The sequence below is a fragment of the Eurosta solidaginis genome, chromosome 2, assembly GCF_040869045.1.
Source record: "Eurosta solidaginis isolate ZX-2024a chromosome 2, ASM4086904v1, whole genome shotgun sequence".
Taxonomy (NCBI): domain Eukaryota; kingdom Metazoa; phylum Arthropoda; class Insecta; order Diptera; family Tephritidae; genus Eurosta; species Eurosta solidaginis.
Window position 1 is genome coordinate 123914432 of NC_090320.1, and position 8715 is coordinate 123923146.

The following is an 8715-nucleotide window of genomic DNA, read 5'->3' on the forward strand; positions in this document are numbered from 1 at the left end:
GTGTTCGTTGATGTTTTTATTATTATAATGATGATATTTTTTCAACAATAATGTGTACATTTCATTTGTGTTTAAATCTACATTGCAAGTACGAAATTCATTTTAAATTTACATTTCAAGATTGAGGTATATACATATGTACATTTTTAAATTACATTTTAAATTTACATTTCAAAATTAAGGTATGTACATTTCATGTATAGAAAACTTATCAAACTATGTGGAATCTTGTTTCTCCTCGGTCAGCGAATAGTACCATCTTGGAGTGTCATTAAAAGTTGTAAAAAAACCGAATTCTTTTTGGCACTATTGAGCACATAAATAGCACATAATTCCCGCATTTAATTTTTTTGTTTGGCCTAGTGCTTATGAGAAGGGGGGGAGGGGGGGGGGGGTCTAGCTGGACGCAGCACATTAAGTTCCGGCTGGACGCCCCACTTTTGTGGTTTTAAAAAAACATTGAAAGTTGTCAAAAAACGAATCGCAAATAAATAGCACATAATTCCCACATTTTACGAGGGGGGGGGGGGGGTCTAGCTGAACCCACCACTTTTGGTGTTTTAAAAAAAAACGTTAAAAGTTGTCCAAAAACGAATCGTTTTTGGAACCATTGAGACCATAAATAGCACAAAATGCTGCACCTATCGCGTTTCGATTTTGCCGTCTGGGGTTATAGGCCCCCGCTCCCCTTGCCACCCCTTTGTTTTTTTGGACAGACCGTAGCTTATGTTGGAGCACATAAATAGCACATAATTCCCACCTTAAAATTTTTTTTTGACCTAGTGCTTATGCAAGCATGGTATCCATACCTTAACTTTTGGTACCGTGCGGATTTGCGCTTTATCCACCACCTCAAACCGCGCGTTCGTGCCTTGCCTTTGGAGGTTTGGAACCACTTCCTCCAGCCACCGCAATCTCGCGATGTTGTGGTGGTAATGGGTATTTTAAAAGGGAGTTGGCCTTAGCTCCCTAGTTGGACACCTTTTCGAGATATCGCCATAAAAGTGGAGCAGGGATGACTCTAGAATGTGTTTGTATGATATGGTATCAAATGAAAGGTGTTAATGAGTATTTTAAAAGGTAGTGGGCCTTAGCTCTGTAGGTGGACCCCTTTTCGAGACATCACCATCAAGGTGAACCAGGGGTGACTCTAGAATATGTTTGTACGATATGGGTATCAAATGAAAGGAGTTAGTGAGTATTTTAACCTTCAAGAAGTCGCGCGTAGTCTTTTCGACCGCCCATGGCGAATAAAGTATTATAATTTTGTTGTATATAATCCCAGATATTTGGCAGCCCTAGTAGCTTGAGGTTTGTTCATTTCCAATCGAATGCACTATTTCCCTCTCTTTTTTACGCTTGTCGACTGTTTATAGCAAGCATTTACTTCAGTTGCCTCTCGTCGTCGAAAAGACTACGCGCGCCTGACGTCTTTTAGTTTACGCGCGACTCTCTGTGCACATTTCCTGATATAATAAAGTGTTGCAATTATTGGTAAAAATTGCTAAAACAAGAATAAGTGAAAGTGAAATAATGAAAATTCTGTTAGAGGAAGATGATGAAAGTGATGAAACCTTAAGTTATGAAGGATCAGAAGTCTCTGACCACTCATCTGATGTGGAATGTAATCAGGAATCAGAAATATCTGAATGCAGTCCAGATGTGGAATCTGATGAAGAAATGGAACATACAAACGAAGAAAGTAACTCGGAAGAGGAAAACATTCCTTTGGCTGATAGAGCTGCATACTTCACGGCACGTGATAATGTTACAAAACGGAAAAAATCAAATAGTTGTAGAGTCATAATATTATGACTCAAGGGGCTGGTGTTCTTGGAAAAGGCTTTGGCGTAACAACATCTATAAAAGCATGGGATTTGTTCATATGCGATAAAATTATAACGACAGTAGTAAAATATACTAACGAATTTATACAGAAAAAAGAAAGCGCATACTCCAGAGCTCGAGATTGCGAAACTACCGATTCTGTTGAGATTCGGGCACTGTTCGGATTATTGTATATTGCTGGAACCTTACGAATGTCTCATGGAAACTTGGAGGATATGTATGCTGATGCTACTGGTATTGCCATATTTCTAAATACTAGGCCTCTGAAAAGGATGAAATTTCTTCTTAACTCTCTCCGGTTTGATGATTCATCCACAAGAAGTTTTCGCCGAGCCCAAGACAAAGCTGCGCCCATACGAGAAGTGCTAATATTTTCACAGAAAACTGCCTTTCTCCTTATTCTGTTAGTGAGAATGTTGTAATAGATGAAATGATGTGCGGATTCCGCGGAAAATGTTCTTTTAGACAATACAACAAATCAAAACCTGACAAACTGACAGAAGGACTGTTTCAAATCAGTAATTCAGGAAGTGATGTTGTAAAAAGTTAGTTTCACCAATTTCTGGAACCGGACGAAATTTGACCATTGATAACTGGTTCACCAGCATTCCTTTGGTAAAAGATTTAGCCACAAATGATAAAATGTCTGTTGTTGGCACTGCGTAAAAATAAAAAAGAAATTCCCCCGTGTTTCATTGCGTAGGTAAAGCCAGAGTTTTCTAGTCAATTTGGGTTTTCAAATATCTCTACCCTGGTATCGTATGTACCTAAAAAGAACCGATCTGTTGTTCTGATTTCATCACTTCATCGTACAGCTGAAATTGACACCAACTCTAACGAGAAGCTAAAACCAGCTATTATAATTTTTTACAACAAAACAAAAGGTGAAGTTGATGAAGTAGATAAAAGGTAAAATTGTATTCCGTATCAAGGAAGTGCAATAGGTTGCCATTGACACTCTTGCTAGATATTGCTGGAGTAAACTCAATGGTAATTTTGAGAGAAAATGGTGTAGTTATCGAAAAAAGACGTACGCGAATTGGGAATAGAAATGACGAAAGAACACATGAAAAGAAGAGCTGATAAAAACCAAGGAATTTGAAAAGAAATATAAGAGGTTTTTTAAAATTAGATGATGAGCCCAATAGTGAGGCAAGTACATCCGAAGCCAGTAGAGGAAGCTGCAAAATATGTCCAGCAAAAAAAAGAAGGCAGATCTGCAAAATCTGCTAAAGAAATATTTGTCGAGACCATACGGTATTTATTTGCAATGGGTGTTTTGTGACCGAGGAATCTGATGAATCTGACTATTGAACTATTATAACTTTCTATAAGATATTAATGTATTTACATCCTATTCAATGTATTATATGAATTTTTATGTTTTCCCCAAATTTTGAAAAAAATAGGTTTGGTTTTTTGTTAAGGTTAATGAATTTACTTTGCATTGAAGGAATTATATTACTTTTTATGGTTTTCCCTCATTTAAAATTACAAAACAAAAAAATAATTTTCCTGTAAAATATTATTTTATGATTACATAATACCTAAAACTAAGAAAAAATTTAATTCCACAACTTAAACCACTTTAAATCTCGCATTTTAATTGAGGCGTCGAAAAGACTACGCGCGACCGCTTTTGTTAAATAAGATGGCGCGCCCGCTTGAAGGTTAAAAGGGAGTGGGCCTTAGTTCTGTGGGTGGATCCGTTTTCGAGATAACGCCATAAAGGTGGACCAGGGGTGACTCTAGAATATGTTTGTACGATATGGGTATCAAATGAAAGGTGTTAGTGAGTATTTTAAAAGGGAGTGGGCCTTACTTTTATAGGTGGTCGCCTTTTAGAGATATTGCCATAAAGGTGGACCAGGGATGACTCTAGAATGTGTTTGTATGATATGGGTATCAAATGAAAGGTGCTAATGAGTATTTTAAAAGGTAGTGGGCCTTAGCTCTGTACGTGGACCCCTTTTCGAGACATCGCCATCAAGGTGGGCCAGGGGTGACTCTACCCCACTTTTGAAGTTTTAAAAAAATCATTAAAAGTCAAAAACCGAATTGTTTTTGGCACTATTGAGCACATAAATAGTACATAATTCCCGCATTTAAATTTTTTGTTTGGCCTAGTGCTTATGAGGGGGGTCTAGCTGGACGTCCAGCTGGACTTCCCACGTTTGAAGTTTTAAAAAAATCATTAAAAGTTATCAAAAAACGAATCGTTTTTGAAACTTTGAGCCCATAAAAATTAAAATTTTTTTGTTTGGCGCAGCGCTTATCAGGGGGGCGGGGGGAGGCTAGCTGTACGTCCAGCCCATTAAATTCTAGCTGGACCCTCCACTTTTGATGTTTTAAAAAAAACATTAAAAGTTGTCAGAAAACGAATCGTTTTTGGAACTAATGAGCCCGTAAATAGCACAAAATTCTGCACCTATCCCGTTTCGATTTTGCCGGCTGGGGTTATATGCCCGCGCTCCCCCCTTGCCCCTTTGTTTTTTTGGACAAGAAGTAGCTTATGGGGTTATATGCCCCTGCTCCCCCCTTGCCCCCCTTTTTTTTTGGACAGGAAGTAGCTTATGTAGGAGCACATAAATAGCACATAATTCCCACATTTACATTTTTTGTTTTACTTAGTGCTTATGAGGGGGGTCTAGCTGGACGTCCGGCTGGACCTCCAATTTTGAAGTTTTAAAAAAAATCATTAAAAGTTGTCAAAAAGCCGACTTCGTTTTGGCACTATTGAGTACATAAATAGCATATAATTCCCACATTTAAATTTTTTTGTTTGACCTAGTGCTTATGAGGGGGGTCTAGCTGGACCCCCAATTTTGAAGTTTTAAAAAAAATCATTAAAAGTTGTCAAAAAGCCGAACTCCTTTTGGCACTATTGAGTACATAAATAGCACATAATTCCCACATTTAAATTTTTTTGTTTGACCTAGGGCTTATGAGGGAGGGTCTAGTTGGACGTCCAGCTGGACCCCCAATTTTGAAGTTTTAAAAAAAATCATTAAAAGTTGTCAAAAAACCGAATTCTTTTTGGCACTATTGAGCAGATAAATAGCACATAATTCCCGCATTTAATTTTTTTGTTTGGCCTAGCGCTTATGAGGGAGGGTCTAGTTGGACGTCCAGCTGGACCCCCCACTTTTGAACTTTTAAAAAAATCATTAAAAGTTGTCAAAAAACCGAATTGTTTTTGGCACTATTGAGCACATAATTCCCGCATTTAAATTTTTTTGTGTGGCCTAGTGCTTATGAGGGGGTCTAGCTGGACGTCCAGCCCATTAAATTCCCGCTGGACCCTCCACTTTTGATGTTTAAAAAAAAATAATAAAAGTTGTCAGAAAACGAATCGTTTTTGGAACTAATGAGCCCATAAATAGCACAAAATTCTGCACCTATCCCGTTTCGATTTTGCCGTCTGGGGTTATATGCCCGCGCTCCCCCTTGCCCCCTTTGCCCCCCTTTGTTTTTTTTGGACAAGAAGTAGCTTATGTTGGAGCACATAAATAGCACATAATTCCCACATTTAAATTTTTTTGTTTTACTTAGTGCTTATGAGGGTGTCGTTGCGAATGAGAAGCTTTGTAAACTCGGGCTCAGTTGTATATATTCATGTATGTTTGTTTAATGGTGTGTTCAGTTTATACTTATATTTAAGAATTCATGAGCTTGGCACCCGCTTATAATAACTGAATTTCAATTATTATGTTTTTCTAAGAGAAACTGAAAAGAAAGAAACATTTACTGGCATATTGCGATCGACCCATTTCGAAAACCGCCAACGTAATCATCATCTGGCAATTTTGTAATGTTATCAAAGGTTTCACCGGGATTCGAACCGTGAATCACATGGTGAAACTGCAGTAGCCTTTAACCACTAGGCTATCCTGCTGGTATTTGTTTTCATGCTTAATTCAGTTTTTCTCATTTCTACACTAACAACACAATTGAGACATTTTTCCTCTATATTAATTTGTGTGCCATGTAGATTTGTTTTTGTAAAGTTCTTCTTCGTTGCGAATGAGAAGCTTTGTAAACGCGGGCTCAGTTGTACATATTTATGTATGTTTGTTTAATGGTGTGTTCAGTTTATACTTATATTTAAGAATTCATGAGCTTAACACCGGCTTATAATAATTGAATTTCAATTATTATGTTTTTCTAAGAGAAACTGAAAAGAAGGAAACATTTACTGCCATGCTGCGATGGACCCATTTCGAAAACCGCCAACGTAATCATCATCAGGCAATTTTGTAATGTTATCAAAGGTTTCACCGGGATTCGAACCGTGAATCACATGGTGAAACTGCAGTAGCCTTTAACCACTAGGCCATCCTGCTGGTATTTGTTTACATGCTTAATTCAGTTTTTCTCATTTCTACACTAACAACACAATTGAGAAATTTTGTCTCTATATTAATTTGTGTGCCATGTAGATTTGTTTTTGTAAAGTTCTTCCTCGGTTCGAATCCCGGTGAAACCTTTGATAACATTACAAAATTGCCTGATGATGATTACGTTGGCGGTTTTCGAAATGGGTCCATCGCAATATGCCAGTAAATGTTTCTTTCTTTTCAGTTTCTCTTAGAAAAACATAATAATTGAAATTCAATTATTATAAGCCGGTGTTAAGCTCATGAATTCTTAAATATAAGTATAAACTGAACACACCATTGAACAAACATACATAAATATGTACAACTGAGCCCGAGTTTACAAAGTTTCTCATTCGCAACGAAGAAGAACTTTACAAAAACAAATCTACATGGCACACAAATTAATATAGAGACAAAATGTCTCAATTGTGTTGTTAGTGTAGAAATGAGAAAAACTGAATTAAGCTGGAGACATTGGTGCTTTATCGGTAACCGTATCGGTAACCTTATAACAGCTGATTCGACCAACCTTATGAGAATCAATGCAATCGATTATTGGTGCCGCTAAGGTCGTAACCGTATCGTAGCCAACCAATTGGGTTTTGGTTTACCGTCGTAACGATAAACAGCTGATTACGTTAGGGATACGGATACAGCAATACGACATACGGCACCAATGACTCCGGCTTTAAGCATGAAAACAAACACCTGCAGGATGGCCTAGTGGTTAAAGGCTACTGCAGTTTCACCATGTGATTCACGGTTCGAATCCCGGTGAAACCTTTGATAATATTACAAAATTGCCTGATGATGATTACGTTGGCGGTTTTCGAAATGGGTCCATCGCAATATGCCAGTAAATGTTTCTTTCTTTTCAGTTTCTCTTAGAAAAACATAATAATTGAAATTCAATTATTATAAGCCGGTGTTAAGCTCATGAATTCATAATATAAGTATAAACTGAACACACCATTAAACAAACATACATAAATATGTACAACTGAGCCCGATTTTACAAAGCTTCTGATTCGCAACGAAGAAGAAATTTACAAACAAATCTACATGGCACACAAATTAATATAGAGACAAAATGTGTCAATTGTGTTGTTAGTGTAGAAATGAGAAAAACTGAATTAAATACCAGCAGGGTGGCCTAGTGGTTAAAGGCTACTGCAGTTTCACCATGTGATTCACGGTTCGAATCCCGGTGAAACCTTTGATAACATTACAAAATTGCCTGAAGATGATTACGTTGGCGGTTTTCGAAATGGGTCCATCGAAATATTCCAGTAAATGTTTCTTTCTTTTCAGTTTCTCTTAGAAAAACATAATAATTGAAATTCAATTATTATAAGCCGGTGCTAAGCTCATGAATTCTTAAATATAAGTATAAACTGAACACACCATTAAACAAACATACATAAATATGTACAACTGAGCCCGAGTTTACAAAGCTTCTCATTCGCAACGAAGAAGAACTTTACAAAAACAAATCTACATGGCACACAAATTAATATAGAGACAAAATGTCTCAATTGTGTTGTTAGTGTAGAAATGAGAAAAACTGAATTAAACATGAAAACAAATACCAGCCGGATAGCCTAGTGGTTAAAGGCTACTGCAGTTTCACCATGTGATTCACGGTTCGAATCCCGGTGAAACCTTTGATAACATTACAAAATTGCCTGATGATGATTACGTTGGCGGTTTTCGAAATGGGTCCATCGCAATATGCCAGTAAATGTTTCTTTCTTTTCAGTTTCTCTTAGAAAAACATAATAATTGAAATTCAATTATTTTAAGCCGGTGCTAAGCTCATGCATTCTTAAATATAAGTATAAACTAAACACACCATTAAACAAACATACATAAATATGTACAACTGAGCCCGCGTTTACAAAGCTTCTCATTCGCAACGAAGAAGAACTTTACAAAAACAAATCTACATGGCACACAAATTAATATAGAGGAAAAATGTCTCAATTGTGTTGTTAGTGTAGAAATGAGAAAAACTGAATTAAGCATGAAAACAAATACCAGCAGGATAGCCTAGTGGTTAAAGGCTACTTCAGTTTCACCATGTGATTCACGGTTCAAATCCCGGTGAAACCTTTGATAACATTACAAAATTGCCAGATGATGATTACGTTGGCGGTTTTCGAAATGGGTCGATCGCAATATGCCAGTAAATGTTTCTTTCTTTTCAGTTTCTCTTAGAAAAACATTATAATTGAAATTCAATTATTATAAGCGGGTGCTAAGCTCATGAATTCTTAAATATAAGTATAAACTGAACACACCATTAAACAAACATACATAAATATGTACAACTGAGCCCGAGTTTACAAAGCTTCTCATTCGCAACGAAGAAGACCTTTACAAAAACAAATCTACATGGCACACAAATTAATATAGAGACAAAATGTCTCAATTGTGTTGTTAGTGTAGAAATGAGAAAAACTGAATTAAGCATGAAAACAAATACCAG